The following is an 18,270-nucleotide window of genomic DNA, read 5'->3' on the forward strand; positions in this document are numbered from 1 at the left end:
TGAATCAACCATCTTGTTGTGAGCTCTTATCTCTTGCATTTGTTTCCCAAAAGATTGCATTTTTGCATGCATGTCTTGGAGGAGTTGATTTTGAGTTAGCTCCGCTTGAGGTGCTTGTTCTTGAGTATTTCTTTGAGGTGCTTGGGTTTGATTGTTGTATTGGTTGTTCCTTGGATAGCTTCCTCTTGGGTTTTGGGGTTGAGATGGAGGTGGATTTTGATATTGAGGGTTGGAGTTGTAGGAAGGTTGAGCTTGTTAGTTCCATTTTTTAGGTTGAGGTACAAACCCGGGTGGTGGTTGTCTCCAAGCTACTCCACCGCCGCTTCCTCTAAATCCCTCTTGCTTTGTGTTGTATGCCGCTACATGCTCGGGGCTTAAACCTCTACAATAAGATGTATCATGGTTCATTCCTTCACAATTTTGATAAGAGAAAGAGTTAACTTGAGAGGAGCTTGCTCCACCGCTTGAACTTGCATTCACACTTGTGTTCAACTTATAAAGCCCTTTTGTTAGTTGATCAATTTGATGTTGTAATTGATCAACTTTCTCCGATTTGTAAATACCACCTTTCTTTGGAGCATTTCTTCTTCAGCCCCCCCCCCCCCCAAGAGTAATTCTTCGCTACCTCTTCTATTGTGGCTTCAACTTGATTTTGAGGGATTTTGATTAATTGACCACCCGCCCCCGCATCCAAATTGGCTCTTGACATGGGCTCCAATCTGTCGTAGAAAAACCGCATGAGCAACCCTTTATTGTACTCATGGTGGGGACATGCTTGTACCAACACTTTGAATCTCTCCCCTGCTTCACCAAGACTTTCATCGGCTTCTTGCTCAAATGATGCGATTTTCCTTCTCATTTCGGCGGTCTTCTCCTCGGAGATAAATTGCTTCAAGAACGCCTTTACGACCTCCCTCCATGTTGTGAGAGTGTTAGGCTTTACTTGCTTTAGCCATTTCTTTGCTCGTCCGGTGAGAGATTGCCAGAAAAGGTGCATACGAATGTAGTCTTGACTCACTTCATTGGTTTGCATCATTGCGCACAGTTCAAGGAATCGGTCCAAATGTTCAATAGGGTCCTCACTTGCACTTTCAGAAAATTGCTCCTATTGGACCATTCTAGTATACTGTGGATTGATTGAGAAGTTGGTTTCCGTGACGGGTAGCAAAATCCCTCCCGTGAGCTCATAATCCTCCGGATTTCTAAACTCACAAAACAAAACATCATTTTCTTGTCCCGGCCATTGATCCGCTTGGTGAACTTGAAGAGTAAGTATCACTCTCACTATGAACTATATCACCAAAAACTCTTCCCTCGTCTTGATAAAGCCTACGGACTTGTCTCAAGGTTCGGTTGATCTCGTGGTTAATTTGATGTGAGGGTGCTCCTTGAGACCTCCTAAGAATTCACCAAAGCTAAGCAAACAATTAGCAATGACAAGGAAATAAAACAAAAAGAAAAGAAAGTAAGATGACGCTAACATAAGCAATAATAGACGCTAAACAAGCCGCTTCCTCGGCAATGGCACGAAAATTTGATCGAAGGTTAGATAGGTCGTTAAGCTACTACCCTAATCAAATTAATCATTTATAATACCTAAACCTACACTAAACTAGTTAGTGGCAGGTAAAGGGTCTAACCACTAGGGAAGCACACTAATTCAACATCAATTATCACTAATGCAAGAGTAAAAAGGGGATTGTTTTTGTTGGTTTTGTTGAGTAAGAACACTAAAACTACAAATAAGCAAGAAATTGATGATTAAAATCAAGGGAAAATGATGCTAGGGATACGGGGGTGTCCAATATGATTAGAAAGAGGGGAATAATGATGATTATCATGAAACACATGCCAAAGAACACAAGATTCTACCTAAACAATTCATTCTCATGCAATAGTCTAGGCAAATCAATGAAAGAGGTTTATAGTAATAAGGATCATTCTCATGCATCCTATTAGTTACAATCAAATCAAGAGAATAAAGAAGCACAATCCATAAAAACTCTACTTTAATAACTCATTCTCATGCAATCATTAAAATAGAGATGATCTTAATCTAGTACAGTTCAAATCACTTTCATGCATTTAAACTAGAAAACATCAAATAGAGTACAACAATAATCTTAAGCCATTAAAAATCATGTCTTTCATCAATTTATGGCATAAGTTCAATCCAACCATCATCATTCATCCAATATCAACTCATATCGTCCACCCCCTTCTCCTAACTAAAAGTTTAGCCTAGAGAAGGGAGATTAAACATAATATCAAAACTAGAAATAAACTCAAGAAACTCAAAACAAAACATGATTAAAATTAATGAAATCAATAACAACTACATGAACTAATAAGATTAACAAGAATAAGTAACAATAAAACAAATAAATAAAACTAAAGGAAAGGAGAAGAGATTACTAAAGAAAGGATTAATGAAAGATGAAATCTTGGATTCTTGCTTGATTGATTGAAGATTAAAACTTGAGCAAAGTTGATTACAATAAAGGATGCTTGAATAACAATCTACTTTCTCTCTCTAGATTAGGCTAATATTCTATGGAGTTAGTACTAAGTGTCCTCTATTATAAAGAGTCCCATCTACATATATGTGGATCCCCCAAAAGGAAGAAACTTGGGCAACAAGGCGCAAAGAAATCAGAAACCCAGCGGTGCGCGCCCGCGCAGTAGAAGTGTGCGCCCTCTCAGCATAGTGTGCGGCCGCAACTTTGAGGGTACGGGGAAATCAAGCGCGCAAGCACAGATAACTTGTGCGCCCGGGCAGCAGGTCGCGCGCCTGCATAGAAGCCGCACAATAGGTTGCACAAACTCTCTGGTTTGGCTCTCTTTCTTCAGCCTGGCTGCACGGGTTATAACAGGGCTACGCGCCCGCACAGCCAAGGGTGCGTGCCCGCACAATAGCCGCACAGCATCTCGCGCAGAACAGTTTGCTTGGCTCCTTGAAATCTTCTTTCTTTTGGCACGAAATACCTACAAAACAAAAGTATGGAAATCAAAATAAAGAGAAGGCGAGAAGACTAAGAAAAGGGAAGATAAAGGAGAAACGAAAAGAGGAAACAAAACTAGGTAAAAATACTTAGAAAAAGGGCCAAACAAGTGCAAATGAAGGAAAAATCCTTAAAGAAAAAGGATAATAGAGTGGCATAAATGCCACTCATCACCGAGGCAGTAAGCACCACTGCCAAGCAGCAACATAGCTGTGTGCGCTAGCCATTGCTTGGTGCGGTCTTGGTACTCGTGTGTGGGATGGTGCGGGGGTGTGCTGCGAGGCTTGCGACATGGTGCGCACAGCTAGGAAGCTTATGCGCACCTCCCCTTGATTAACACATATGCCACATTATAAGGCAATATTTTTTGCGTTTTAGCCATTTTATTGATTTTAATTAATCTTGTTTATTTTAATTAAAAATTTTGGAGGCTAGGCCTCGGTTTTTTAGCAGCATTGGCAAAATTTATTTTAACAAATTTTGGATTCTACCGGCTTAATTAATTGGAGTAATTAATATGGATGAAGAATTTAGCGGGAGCTTCAATTATTAATTACGTTAATTACATAATCGGTGAAACAACTTTGACTATTTTTAATTAGGGGTGTTTAAATCCGGGTACCGGGTATTCCGGTACCCGAAAACCCGAGTACCCGGAGTTTCATGTACTTTTTAATTTTTCCCATGTCCTGACCCGAATATCTCAAGTACCCGAATTATTCGGGTTGGGACATAGCCCACATAGGGTACCCGGATCTCTTTTTATTTTTATTATTATTTTTTTGATAAAAAAATCATGCAATGAAAAGAATCTAGTAGCAAAACATATCAAAGACAATAATAATCTTCATCCTTAATTTTGTAATAAAATAATTGTATTTACATATCATAAAAAGTAAAAAATAAAAGCTTTGATTATGGGGATTTATATAAAAAAATTCATTCAATAAACAATTTGTAGAATAAAACCAATAATTAATTACTCCCTATGAAACTGTGAAAGAGATGTTGAGAAATGAACACATTGAACAACCTTGCTACCACCACCATTGAACACCAACAATCGCCCTACAAGGCACGCAAAAATTCTCTTCTTCCCTCGTTCCTACCACCACCATTATTTTTCCAAATCATGAGCAACCTTGCTTCCCATCTCCCATATGAACAAGAAGCGACCATGAATCCATGAATACCTCCAAACCATTGTTGTGGGTGACAAGGTTTTATAGGAAGTAAATGTAATTGATGAATAGTGAGGTGAGGTAGTTGATTTGCTGGAAAAATTAAAAAATAAAGAGTCATATGGTGAGGAGGAAGAAAGAGTCATATGGAGAGGAGAGAGAAAGGTTGCCTCATGTGAGCAAGTGGGCGGCTACAAGATAGAAGAGAGAAGACATGAGAGAGAATAAAAACCCTAAGGATATTTCAGTTTTAAAACAGAAAAAAAAAAAAAAAAGCACAGTAGAAATACTATTAACGGGTAGTCGAGTACCCGCATCCCTAGCAGACCGGCCCATGTCCCGACCCGGATACAAGGCAATTTTCCCGGGTCAGGTACCCGACCAGAAAAAATAGTTTTTTCTCCTAAATTCCCATCAGGTATTTAACGGGTCATCGGGACATCAGGTCGGGTTTTTTTTAACACCCCTAGTTTTAATTAGGTGTGTTAATCGGATTAACCACCTAGATTAGTTACTAGTGCGCGTGCGTGTTTAATGCATTATTACTTGCTTGTTGTACAATGCATGGGCCATTCACATATAGTGAATGGATGAATGGAATGTATATTCTCTCGCAGGTTTTATGAAATGGCAACTAGTGGGACCCGATTAGGATAGAAAATACGGACTGCGTGTCGTGATGTATTTTTGTAAATCTAAATACGGTCTACGTACCGTTGAGTATTTTTGTACCTTAATATTTAGATTAATCCTAGTCGTAGATACTAGTTGTTGCATAATTTGGTTAAGTCTTGAAGACGGAGGTTTTTAGAAGACAAATCCATGAAATTGCAAGAGAAGACCTTTTGAAGACTTGAAGAATTTAAGGGGTCATGCTAGTTGCCAATATACATCTTATATTTATGCTTTATATATTTATGCTTGTGCTTATATATAAATGATATGTTAGATGCATGTGTAGGTTTTCAAAATGTTGTGATGATTAGTTAAGTTCACTTAAATCAACCAACATAGAAATCCTAGGTCCCTAATAATATTAAGTTAAAATTTGCCTTTCCAAAACAACACTTGCAAGCCGAATGGGTGTAATGGTGGGCTACGCCAAAGCGAGGCACTATTACTACTTTGAGGTTGGTGAGGCACAGCGGGTGTGCAAGATGGTTTTGGTTAAACTCATCGGCATGGGTGAGGAGTCCTCACATGCCGTGGCAAAAGAGATACATCGTCAAGATGCATTGGATGCGACAATTATCTAACCAAGAATGGCTTGGAGCCATTAGCAAGGTAAGGCTTACCTTGGGATAACTAGTGTTAGGACAAGCCAAAGCATTCCTAAAATACTTGTTGATCCCTTGGATCTTGGAATTGCCTTATTTTTACAAAATGGGGAAAATTTTATGTGTAAATAAGACGTTAAACAAGTATTGAAATATGCATGAATAAAATTCAATCTTATTTAAGATTTTTGAATGGTTTTTCATTTAAAAATTCTTTCAATTGTAGAATCATGTCTTCGACTATCGACAACAATCTAATTTTCCCAGAACTTCCCGGAAGTTATCATTGAGCTTGAATTTGGTAAACTTCAAGGAATGGGAAGAGGAACTCCGTTTGACCCTCCGCAATTGCTACCTAGAGCATATCTTGGATTTACCCATCCCGAGTTTCTACTCAAAAGAGATTACGAGCGATGAGGCTCATGAGGAGTGGAGTTATGATTGCAAGAGAGTCTCTCGACTCATGGCAACCTCCATTCCGGAACAATGGAAGAAGAAATTCTCCAACTATCTTCCGGATGTACTTCTCAAGGCCCTAGAAGATGTGGTCAATTTGAGGGTAACAAAGGGCGATAAGGGCAACTATGATGAACTTGTGGAAGAAGTGACTAGGTCATTGTCTAACATGAGGATCAAGCCACCACAAGATAGGTGTCTCAGCAAAGAGAGGCAAGAAGTATGGGCTAGGGTCTATAGTGCAAGACTTAGACCCGGGATGCCACTTCAAGCCCGTGTGCAAAAGATGATAAGGTTATTCAACCATCTGGAACTGATTGGTAAACTGGTGGAGGATGAGCAAGCGACTCATATGCTTTTAAGCTCACTCCACTCGAGGTACGTTGCAATTAAGATGCAACTTACCAATAATCGGAACAAACTATCCTACAAGGAAGTTGTCCAAGAGCTCCAGAAAACCTATTCTTGCAAGGCGGCTAAGTTTGCTCTAAGGCTCAAGAAGAAGGAGTTTAAAAACAAGGCTAAGATGTGCTGCTTCTATTATAGTAAGCAAGGCCACTACAAGAGAGAATGTAGCGAGTATCTGGAAGATGAGGCAAGAGGATAGAAAGCCTCAATCTCAGGTATCATCTTGACACTTGAAAATAAGAAATTTATAAGGTATTAGATACCGAAAAATTGACTCACTTTATGCTCCTATTTCAGGAACAAAATGAGAGGTGCTTTTCAAGTGGTCATGAGTACACAAGTGGAAGATGAAGAAAGTCTATCCAAAGAAAGCTTGTAATCTCATGTATTTTGTCCAAATTCTAAAACTTGTTAAGTTTTATCTACCATACTTTGATCTTGCAACTTTGGATGTCATTTTAACCTTGATCACAAGACCTTTTGTTTCATGTCTTGTTTATATTTATGGAAATGGCACTTTGCGTGTTTAGACAAAATTGTTTATGATGATACCAAAATAGCTAAGACCATTGGGTCAAGTCAAACCTACTTGTGGCATTGTCATCTTGGCAACATTAATATCAAACGCATCAAGAAACTTCTACAAGAAGAAATTCTAGACTCATTCGATTTAGAATCATTTGAGAATTGCGAAGGATGTTTACTAGGAAAGATGATAAAGCAACCATTCGCCAAGTTAGGAGAAAGGGATGCTGACTTATTAGGCCTAATACATACCGATGTATGTGGGCCAATGAGTACACCCGCAAGGAATGGTTATGGGTATTTTATAACCTTCACGGACGACTATAGTAGATATGGATATGTCTACCTAATGTCGCAAAAACCTGAATCGTTTGACAAGTTCAAAGAATTTCAGAGTGAGGTGGAAAATCATCATGGCAAGAAAATCAAGGCCTTTCGATCAGATCGAGGTGGCGAATTTTTGAGCCAAGAATTCGATGACCATCTGAAAGAACATGGGATACTTTCAAAATTGGCACCTCCAGGAACCCCACAATGGAATGGAGTATCCGAAAGGAGAAATTGAACCTTATCAGACATGGTATGATCGACTATGTGTCTTAGTGAACTTCCAATCTCTTTCTGGGGACATGCACTTTTAACTACGGCACTTACACTGAATCGTGCTCCGTAAAAAGCTGTAGAAAAGACTCCTTATGAATTATGGACGAAGAGACCTCCAAGGTTGACTTTTCTTAAGATTTGGGGATGCGAAGCATATATCAAGAGACTCATGTCTGACAAACTTCATCCAAAATCTGACAAGTGTTTCTTTGTGGGCTATCCAAAAGAAACCAAGGGGTATTAATTCTACAAAAAATCCGAGAACAAAGTGTTTGTTGCTCGTGATGGTGTCTTTTTGGAGAAGGAGCATCTTTCCAAAATGACATGTGGGAAGAAAATCGAACTCGATGAAGTTTGAGAGAACGAGCAACAAGGAAAAATTGGCAATCAAAGTGCTCATGAAGCATCTATTGACATTGGTCAAAATCAAAATATGCAAAGTCAAATCTACAATGCAAATGCTCAGTCCATTACCCTACGTAGGTCTTAGAGGCCAAGATTTCAACCTGATAGATTTCTCGGATTGTTTTTAACTGAGAATCAGAACATCCTAATCGTGGATGGAAATGAGTCGGCAACCTACAAGCAAGCTATGACGAGCCCCGACTCTGAAAAATGGCAAGAGGCCATGAAATCCGAAATGGACTCCATGTTTGAAAATCAAGTATGGGACTTGGTTGATTTACCCAAAGGTTACACACCTATCGGATGTAAATGGATTTTCAAGTTGAAAACCGACAAAGATGGAAATGTATTCATTTACTAAGCTAGACTGGTAGCAAAAGGTTACATGCAAATTCACGGAGTTGATTATGATGAAACCTTTTCTCCAGTTGCAATGCTTAAGTCCGTTCGGATTCTTCTAGCGATTGCTGCATATTACAATTACGAATATGGCAGATGGACGTAAAAACCGCCTTCCTCAATGGAATTTTGGAAGAAACTATGTACATGACACAGCCTGAAGGTTTTGTCGACAAAAACAATGCTAGAAAGGTATGCAAGCTTAAGAAGTCCATTTATGGATTAAAGCAAGCAAGCAGAAGTTAGAATCTGCGATTTGATGAAGCCATTAGCAAGTTTGGTTTTATCAAAAATCCAGATGAGGCTTGTATTTACAAGAATGTCAGTGGGAGTGACATCATCTTCCTAGTCTTATATGTTGACGATATTTTGCTCATTGGAAACAACATTATGTTATTAGAGTCTGTAAAGGCTTGGCTCGGAAAATGTTTTTCAATGAAAGACTTGGGAGAGGCTCGGTATATATTAGGCATCAAGATCTATAGGGATAGATCAAAGAGGATGTTATGATTGAGTCAAAGTACTTATATTGATAAGGTACTAGCTCGATTCAACATGAAAGGAGCCAAGAGAGGCCACCTACCCATGTCACATGGCATAACCCTTAGCAAGAAGTAATGTCCTAAGACACCTGATGAGCGGGAAAGGATGAATCAGATTCCATATGCTTTGCTTATTGGATCAATCATGTATGCCATGATATGTACTAGGCCAGATGTATCGTATGGCTTGAGCACTACGAGCCGAAACCAATCAGGAGTGGCGTATTGGACTGCGGCCAAGAATATCCTAAAGTACCTAAAAAGAAACAAGAATAAATTCCAAGTCTATAGTGGTAGAGATGAATTGGTTGTTGAGGGATACACCGATGCAAGCTTCCAGACAGGTAGAGACGACTTCAAGTCACAACCTGGGTACATATTCTGTCTTAATGGAGGAGCGTTTAGTTGGAAGAGTGTTAAGCAAAGCACAACTGCTGATTCTACAACTGAAGCCGAATACTTGGCAGCATCTGAGGCAGCTAAGGAGGCAGTTTGGATTCGTAAGTTCATTGGGGAACTTGATGTTGTGCCCTCAATCAAGGGTCCAATAGATCTCTATTGTGACAACAATGGGGCTATTGCTCATGCCAGAGAGCCACGAGAACATCAGAAGGTCAAACTTGTTTAGAGGCGATTTCACATGATTAGAGAATGGAAATCAGAAGGTGAAATCAGAATTTGCAAGGTTGGAACAGATGATAATGTAACCGATCCACTTACTAAACCTTTGTCTCAAGTAAAGCACAACAAACACGTTGAGGCAATGGGAATCAAGGACATTCAAAACTGGCTTTGATTTCCTTATTTGACTGTTTTTATTAAATTTTGGACAATGTTGATGTAAAATACTATGATGAACCATTCAGTTTTGGAGTAATTAAATTTTCATGCAATTTAAATCACTCCGTTCTATTTAATTGTGGTTTAGAATTAAATAATGAGTCCATTCGATTTAAAGAATATTCAAAATAGGGTATCAAGACAATGTCTTGGATAAAGAAACACCTATTAAGTGAACATTGAATATTTCAATCGAAAATTATCCTTAATCAAGGTCATTTATATGGTGGACGATTAATGACCAATAGAGATTAGTGTGTAGTATGATTTATAGCACCGTTTCTTGTGCTATAAGGACATAAATCATTTGCACAGGTATTGATTTATAACCATACTGGATCAACCTATGAGAATACTTTAAGTGGTTTAAAATCGTCACAAATATATTTCTCATTATTGTTATCGGAACTCTTTTCCTTGACCATTAGTATTGTGAGGTCTCTAGTTTGAGTACTAGTCCGTTTTTTATGTCGGTCAAACGTCTGCCATAATTGGGGATGATAACGACGGCTATTAGGCGGCTAGGTCCTCTTAGTAAGAGAAGCTACATTACAAGACTGGGAATGTCCCCCTACTAATAATAGGGAACATGTCTTGTTGTTTACAAGGCCTCTCGGAGAGCGAGACTGTGAAAATGCATGGTTGTGCTCAGATGAATTTTAGAAATCTTTTGCTTATTGACAGTCAAACTCGGATTTCGAGAAACACTTCTGGACGTAATGGGGATGACGAATAATCTTACCCTGTAGTTCATTAAGAAACATAAAGAGACATAGGAAAGGGGTTATACACTGAATGCGCACTTGTCCAGAAGGACAAGTGGAAGATTGAAAGGAATGGTGTCTTTCGAACAAGTGTATTATTCTGATAATGGGTTCATGATTATTAGAAATCTAATATATTCAGTAAGGTCAAGTGATCGAAATACCTAGGTTGAGCCCGCTTCCGATCAGTAATATTAATGCATAATTAATATTACAGCTTAATCTTGACTGAACCCTTCGGGTCACACCCAAGCAATTAATAAACCAACACGACGAATTAATTCGGATCGCCTGAGTATTAAATATTTAGACGTCGTAAATTCGAGCTTAGAGCGTCGGAAGTCGAGTCAAAATAGTAAAAGCCGAGACGCGCAAATAATAATAAATTTACATTATTTCCCAAAATACCCCTAGCATTGGAATACCCTGAGCATCCGAGTGCTAGGGGCATAATGTACTAGCATAGGTGGCTAGCATGCGCACTAAGCCGAGAGTAGGCTGGCTGGTGCATGCTAGCGCACCAAAGCTAGCAGCCACGGCCGCAAGCAGCAGCAGCAGCCCGCACAAGGTGTGCGTGGCTTGCTGGCCGCAAGCAGTAGCAGCCCGCACAAGCTGCGAAGGAAGGGTTTAAGGGTGAGGGACATGTGGCACAAGGAGAGTATGGAGTGGGGAGCAAGTATGGCCCCCTACTCTCCAAGTGGTCCTCACTTCCCTTTACATGTATTAGTGAAACTTGTAGATTTATTATTAGTTTGCTTATTTATTTTAATTTAGCTTTAAAATAAATTGTGGAATTTCATGCTTCCACATTGATGGGATAGAAATTGCCACTCTCACTCCTCCCTATAAATATCCACCTTGGGTTTTTGGGGATAGTGCTTGAGCAGGAGTTCAATAGAGCATTGCATTAGCAAAAACTCTTAAACTCATATAATACTCGGGTTTGAGTCGGACCTCGCTAACCTTGAGGTAACGGACCTAAAAGTTGGTAGTTGTTTTTGCGGGTGGATCTCCGTCGGAGGCTCTCGTATTTTCGGGGCTAAGATTCTCAAGTAAGAGCCCAATTTGTGAGGCGAAGCACGCGACAAAGGTAAATTTCCTATTTTGCCCTTTTCTATTTATTTATGCATTAGTGATATTATTTATTGCGAGCGTGATCCTTGGCTCGGGTTTTTTCCGCGGTGAGTGGGACTCATCAAACCCCAACAGGATGGTTATCCGCCCACCTCACGCCACATGCTAGAAGCCACCTTGGGCAATAAGGTGTGCTGTAGCAGCAGCCTTATGCACCAAGGTTGTGCTGCTATTAGGCTTCGACGCAAGGCCCGGCTAGCATCCAGCCTTGTTGTTGGGCCCCGCTGCTCCATGCGAGTTGCTGCTAGGTCTTGCCGTAAAGCTCGGCTAGCAGCCAGCCTTGCTAGGCGCTGCGCCCAGCCCACACCAACGCCTACCATCATGTTGGGCGGCTTGACAACCCGCTTGGCCTAGCATGCTAGCTAAGCCTTGTGCTACGACCATCAACCAGCATGCACAAGGTCACCTAGCATGCTAAGCCCAAGTGGTGCGGTTGTGTCCTTGGCACATGTTCTTGTCCGAAGTCTTGTTCTACCATCGAGTTATATCAAGAACTTTACGCTAAGCATCTAGGCCTAGGTAAATATGTCATTTGACTAATTAAGACAATTCACTTGACTCATGACGCTCGGTTTTGACGCTCCATGCTCGATTTCTGACGTCTAAATATTAACTACTCGAGTGACTCATTAATTCCTTCCGAATTAATTTGTCATGTCGGTTCGTTAGTTGCTTTGGTGTGAACCGAAGGGTTCAATCAAGATTAAGCTGTAATATTAATTACTAATTACTCATGTAATTAATATTACTGATCGAAAGTGGCCTCCACCTAGGCATTCTGATCACTTGACCTCACTGAATAATTAGCTTTCTAAAAATGCTGAACCCTCTATCAGAATAATACACTTGTTCGAAGGACACCATTCCTATCATTTTTTGGTATACCAGGTTCTTGTAATGATATAAATGTTCTCCAATGACCACCGTTGTTCTCTTATATATGTGAGGGCAAAGCTCAAGAGGTTAGCTTTAATGTGAACGGAAATACATACAATATGGGTTATTATCTTACAAACGCTATCTATCCAAAGCAATCAAACACCCAGAAACAAGAGAACAAGTCTAACGTGCCTCTGGAGTGTTACAAGCTCGATTTGCAATAAAGCGTCTACCAAGTCTAGCATGGTCAACTGAAATTTCATGGGAAATCGTAATTGCTTGTATTATCATGCACAATATGATTATTGAAGATGGGGATATGGATATTTGCATTACGATGCATTCGAATTCATTAATGATCAACCACAAAATGTAGTTGGATCATCATCTAGAAACAACAATCAACCATTTACCGTGAGAAGTGGACGATTGGATAGGCTCAATTTAAGTGGTTATATGGCAACTAGAAATAATGTTCGTGATTGGGAAACCCATATTGCATTAAAAATGACTTGGTTGAGCATATATGGGGATGTTTCAGCAACGAATAAAGAGATGAGCAATGTCACTTTTAATGAAGATTGTATTTTAAATTTCTATGTATCTCTTTGTTGTAGAAACTATGTAATTTAAATTTTCTAATACTGTTGTATTTTTCATTTAAAACATTTGCAAAAAAAAATAAATAAATAAAAATTTGCTTACAAATTTAAGTGATTATTAATGTTGTAGTTGATAAAATGCTCTAATTAAAATAATAAAAAAAACAATTAATAATGTCTTAATTTTATTACATAATTATATATGTAAGTTCAATAACTACAAATTAAAAGAAAAAATAAATGATGGGGTATTGATAAAATCAGGAGAGAGTGTGGGAGTAGTGATAGACCACTACCAGGTATGGGCTCGTTGGGCCCATACCGGGGGCAAAAATTTAATTTCACGTATTACTTACGATGCTGTATTAAAGTAGTCACTCTCCTGTTAATAGAAATATTCAATTCTATAATAACAGCATACAAATAAAAAATAACAGTATACAAACCAATAATAATAGTATACAAATTAATAATAACGGAGCACCAACAAAGAATTAACGTCGCCAATTTTGATCAAACTTAGACAATTTCCAGCATAGAACTCCCCATTTTTAATGGGTAGATCCATAAATCGACAAGGAACTTGTCTATGTTTGAAGACCATGAAAATCAGTCGGAAGTACTCTTTTTTTTTTTTTTTGAAGGAAGTCGGAAGTACTCCATAGCATTGCCCACTTTGTGTTTTTAGGTCATTTTTTTGGGTGGTTTTCGGTGAGTTCTAACGGAGGTGGTTGCATTTTTCTAGGTTTCGACCAAGGTGGTGGCTGATGGGATGGATTTCTTGCCGTCGGAGGTGGAGGTATGGTGGGCTAATCTTTGGTCTGAAATGGGAGGCTATCCATTGGAGATGGGAAAAGGGTTTAAGGGAGGAAGAAGATGAAGAGGAAAGGGGAAAAGGGGGAAAAAAAAGGAAAATAAAAATTTTATATTGTTGTAGGCGTCGCTCGAAGTGCGCCTACGTTAAAGCATGTTGTGAATATGTTTGGCACTCAAAGGAAGTGGGAATTGACATAATACGATTAGGGACAAGGAAAGTAAGGAGCCGCAAACAAGTTTTTAAGGAACTTGTAAACCGTTCACGGATCATTTAAGGCAACCACGAAAAGGGACAACAATAGGCAACAACGATTGACCCGTGAAGGTTACACCCCATTCATAATCCATGAGATTACTAACTCCATATGGTTCGGAACCACGAAAGGAGGATCGGGGATGATGGTACAAAGTGAGTCATGGAGTCACATTCGCCCGTATTGGCCTCTACTCGATTCTTATAGTGAAAAGTGATTCCTGCAATCTCAAAGGCATACAAACAAAGATTCAATTTGCTCCAAACTATTATTAGGCTAAATTGGTTGAATATTAATGCAACACATAATTCTAAAATATTAGTAATCACTTGATTAAAGAAAAATATTAAAAGAAACCTAAACCGGTTGTCCAAATTATCTTATAAGGCGTGATTTTCAATTACATATTCCCTTTAACATGCAATATGGTGATCAATAAATAATAATAGAATTAATATTAATATTGGAAGCAATTTAACAATAAATTGTTATTTAAATCAAATAATAAATAAATCCTAATCATGATACTAGAAATAAGAATAAAAATAAGAGTAATTAAGTGATTAATTACTCACTTTCTGCGTTTCCTTAAAATGCTACATCATGAATAAACTGTTAGTAACTTCAATAAAAATATAAATCAAATTGAAACAATTAAATTAAATCAAAAGTAGAGTTGATTTGGTCCAAAACCCTCAGTTAATTCTACCTTTCACGCCTTGGTTAAAGTATAGAACTTTGGGTATTGTATGAACTCCTTGGAGTGCTTAAGGAAGGAATGAAAGAATAGGGAGGCTAGTGTTTAGGCTAAAGAGGGAGAAGAGAATTATTTTGTGATCAAGCTTGTTGATGATTGAAAAAGGGGAGATATGACCTCTATTTATAGAGAAAAAAGAAGGGTCGAAAAAACAAGATAAGATCCGAACTAAATCGGAATAAAACTCGATAGACAGCAGGTTTTGCGATTTTTGTTTTTATCATATCTTTTGATCCAGAAATTGGAATAAGATAAATAAGATATCGTTGGAAAGCTCTTAAAGTCTAATTTCTAACCCAATTGAAATCAGATTAAAATATTTTGTAGAATAAAAGATAATTTCAAGGGCTATCCAACCATATAAAATTTGGATAAAAAATATGAGGCACGAAAATCATATCTGACTATCTTTGAATGTCTTTCAATGCGGATAAAATTAGGACTTTCAAAAAAAGGAGTTTTATTCAATTTCAAACTTTTTAATTTTATCTTTTCAAAAAGGATAATTAGGATATTTTATAAATTTATAGAAGCTTCCAATTAATCCTAATTGGTATAGGAATGGGATCAAATAATTTGGACCCTCCACATGATCATTGGGTCGTAGGTAAGGTGGGCTTAGGTTCGGTTTGGGCTCGGCTTAATATTTTGGCCATAACTTATTCGTTATAACTCGGATTTGGGCTTATAATATATCGTTGGAAATCTCTTTTCAATCCCCATCCAATTATTAAATCATTGGACCCAGATTATGAACCAAAACAAACTGGATTAAACGTTTTTATAAAAAGGACACGAAATGAATGATTTTAAAGGACACGAAATGAATTATTTTGGGTTTAAAGGCACGAAAAGAGGAAAACAAGTCATGGTTTTAGGAAATGGGCTAGAATTTGAGTTGGTTTTATGAAATGGAAATATGTATTTAAGCACTCCAAAATTAAATACTCAACCCGACCAATAATGGCGGTGAAAGGTTGTTCATCATCGGGTTTGGTTTTGGGGAGACATTTTTAGGTGTCTACAATTGTGTTATGGACAACTATGACCCAAAACCTAGTAGTGGGCTATAGTTACTCAAGAGAGTGGGGAATAGCCTTACCATTGTAGAAAAAAAAATAAGTTGACTCATTATAGTAACTTTAAGATAGAGGGAAGTGAGGTGGAAGATGAGTTGGAAGAGAGAAATAAATAAGGTGACTTGTAATGGTTGTGAGTTAGACGCCATTGCTCATGCTCTTAAATACATATAGTTGGTGATGGAAGAAAAATAATAAATTAAAGAGTGTAGATAAATTAAGAGGAGAAAAATTGAATTTGAAACCAAAGAAATTGTGATGACGTCAGATTTTATTTAGCTGGGAAAAATTTTCTGATAAAGCTGCCACGTGGACAATGATGTCAACAGTTGCTACTTTAGTAATATTTATAGATGATATGATATGATATTAGATTCCCAATTTTCACAGAATGTGATTATTTTTTTCAAATAACTATATATAGGCGCATAGCACTTATATGTTTGTTAACATATATGATGACATTCTTGAAATTAAGTTAAAGTTTGTCACATGAAATAGGCCCAAGGGGGAAGGAATTATGGTGGAAAATATGATGGCAAAAGTAACACTACGTACATAATAATACAAAAAAAAAAAGTATTATTTAGATAACTTATATTTAATGGTACATTATACATGCATAGTAGTACACATGAATGTACCACTATAGCATAATAGTACACATGAATGTACCATTGTGGTAGAAAAACATCAAATGAAAAAAAAAACCCCCAAAACGCTCTTCTATATACATGCTAAATAAGTATTTCATCTGTTTCTTTTTTATTGACACGTTTCTTTAGTCACATTTGTCAATGCACAAATTCAACCGTTAATATCTTTAATTACCGATTACCAAAAATTATAAAAAAGTTGATATTTTGAAAATATATATCGTGACGAATCTAACAAGGCCTTGCATGAATATATTTTTAATTACGTATAAATCACAAAACAAAGTCAAAATAAAGTATGTAAATTGCATAAAGTCAAGATGTGTCAACTAAACAAATTGAGGTAGTATGTGCTAATAGGAGTGTTGAAATCTGGGTACCAGGGTTTTCGAGTACCCGAATCTTCGGGTAGTTGATGTCCCGACTCAAGAAAACCGAGTACCCGAGTTTCGGGTACCTGATTTTCTCGGGTCGAGTCATAGGGTACCCGGTATACAAACTTGCATTTTTTTTTACGAGTAATGGTTTTTAAAACAAAAGCTTACCAAGTTACCATCATTCACTAACCTCACCCTGTGCCTTTATGCTATTTTTTAAAACGAGTCAACAATTTTTAATAAATAATAAATTAAAATCATCTAAGACAAAATAATGTAAAACAAAAAAAGCATAATTATAAAATTAAGTTTTCCACTATAAACAGCAACCATTACCTACTCGTAATCTGGTATCCCACATTCTTAAAAAAAATTACTATATCAAGAAAAATAAATCAAAAAATATAAATTGAATTATGTTTGTCATTTTTAACAGTTTACAACATGCAAAATACCATTAACAGCTACAAATGAACAACATATTTCAAATCTGATTTGAACTCGGACCCGTTTCTTTTCCATCCATCGTGTTTGCTTACCGTGGAGGCGTGGAGGCGTGGAGGACTCTCAGCCGCTCTGGTGGGAGATCTCTTGGCCGTCGCGGTTCGATTCGCTTATTTGGAATGGGTGTGAGATAGAATGAGGAGTTTATGACAGAAAGAGGAGTGAGAAGGCGTGAAATCTGAACTGAGTATTGACTATTGACTCAAGGAACTCAAGGAAGAAGAAGGCAGGAAGAGAGAGAGAAAGGAAGAGAGAGAGAGAGAGAGATCGGCATGCTCAACCTCAATACCAAAATGACAAGCCACGATTGAGAACCCTAATTTCCAGACTGGTATGAGTTATTGGGCTGGGCTTAGTTTGAGGGCGATTTTTTTAAAAAAAATTTAAATTTTTTATCGGGTAATCGGGTACCCGATAATGAAAAGATGGCGGCCCATGTCCCGACCTGGATAAAAGGCTATTTTCGGGGTCGGGTACCCGACCCGAAAAAAATAGTTTTTTCTCCCAAATTTCCCATCGGGTATTTACCGGGTCATCAAGAAATCGGGTCCGGACAATCTAGTCGGGTTTTTTTAACACCCCTATGTGCTAATGCGCTTTGCCCCTATATACAATCATATTTTTCATTCTGTAAAAGTGAATTAAAAGGATATTTAATAAGGGTAAAGCTTAACCCAACAAATTGTTGGGGTTTGTTTTCCCAGCACAAGCAAACGCGAGGCCCACATATGTATATTGACGTATAAACGTACTCTTGCGGGACCCATTTGCAAAACAAATACGTATTGGCACGGTTCTCTATACCGTTAT

General features: G+C 38.0%; 1 non-coding gene across 1 annotated transcript; it reads left to right on the forward strand.

Moving 5' to 3' along the window:
- The first annotated feature begins 754 nt into the window (after nucleotides 1–754).
- On the forward strand, nucleotides 755–862 carry LOC145629660 (small nucleolar RNA R71). The gene has a single exon (XR_014111819.1). It is a non-coding gene; the product is annotated as a small nucleolar RNA R71 (small nucleolar RNA).
- Nucleotides 863–18,270: the final 17,408 nt, after the last annotated feature.

This window comes from Chenopodium album, chromosome 4 (genome assembly GCF_948465745.1).
Source record: "Chenopodium album chromosome 4, dcCheAlbu1.1, whole genome shotgun sequence".
Classification (NCBI taxonomy): Eukaryota; Viridiplantae; Streptophyta; class Magnoliopsida; order Caryophyllales; family Amaranthaceae; genus Chenopodium; species Chenopodium album.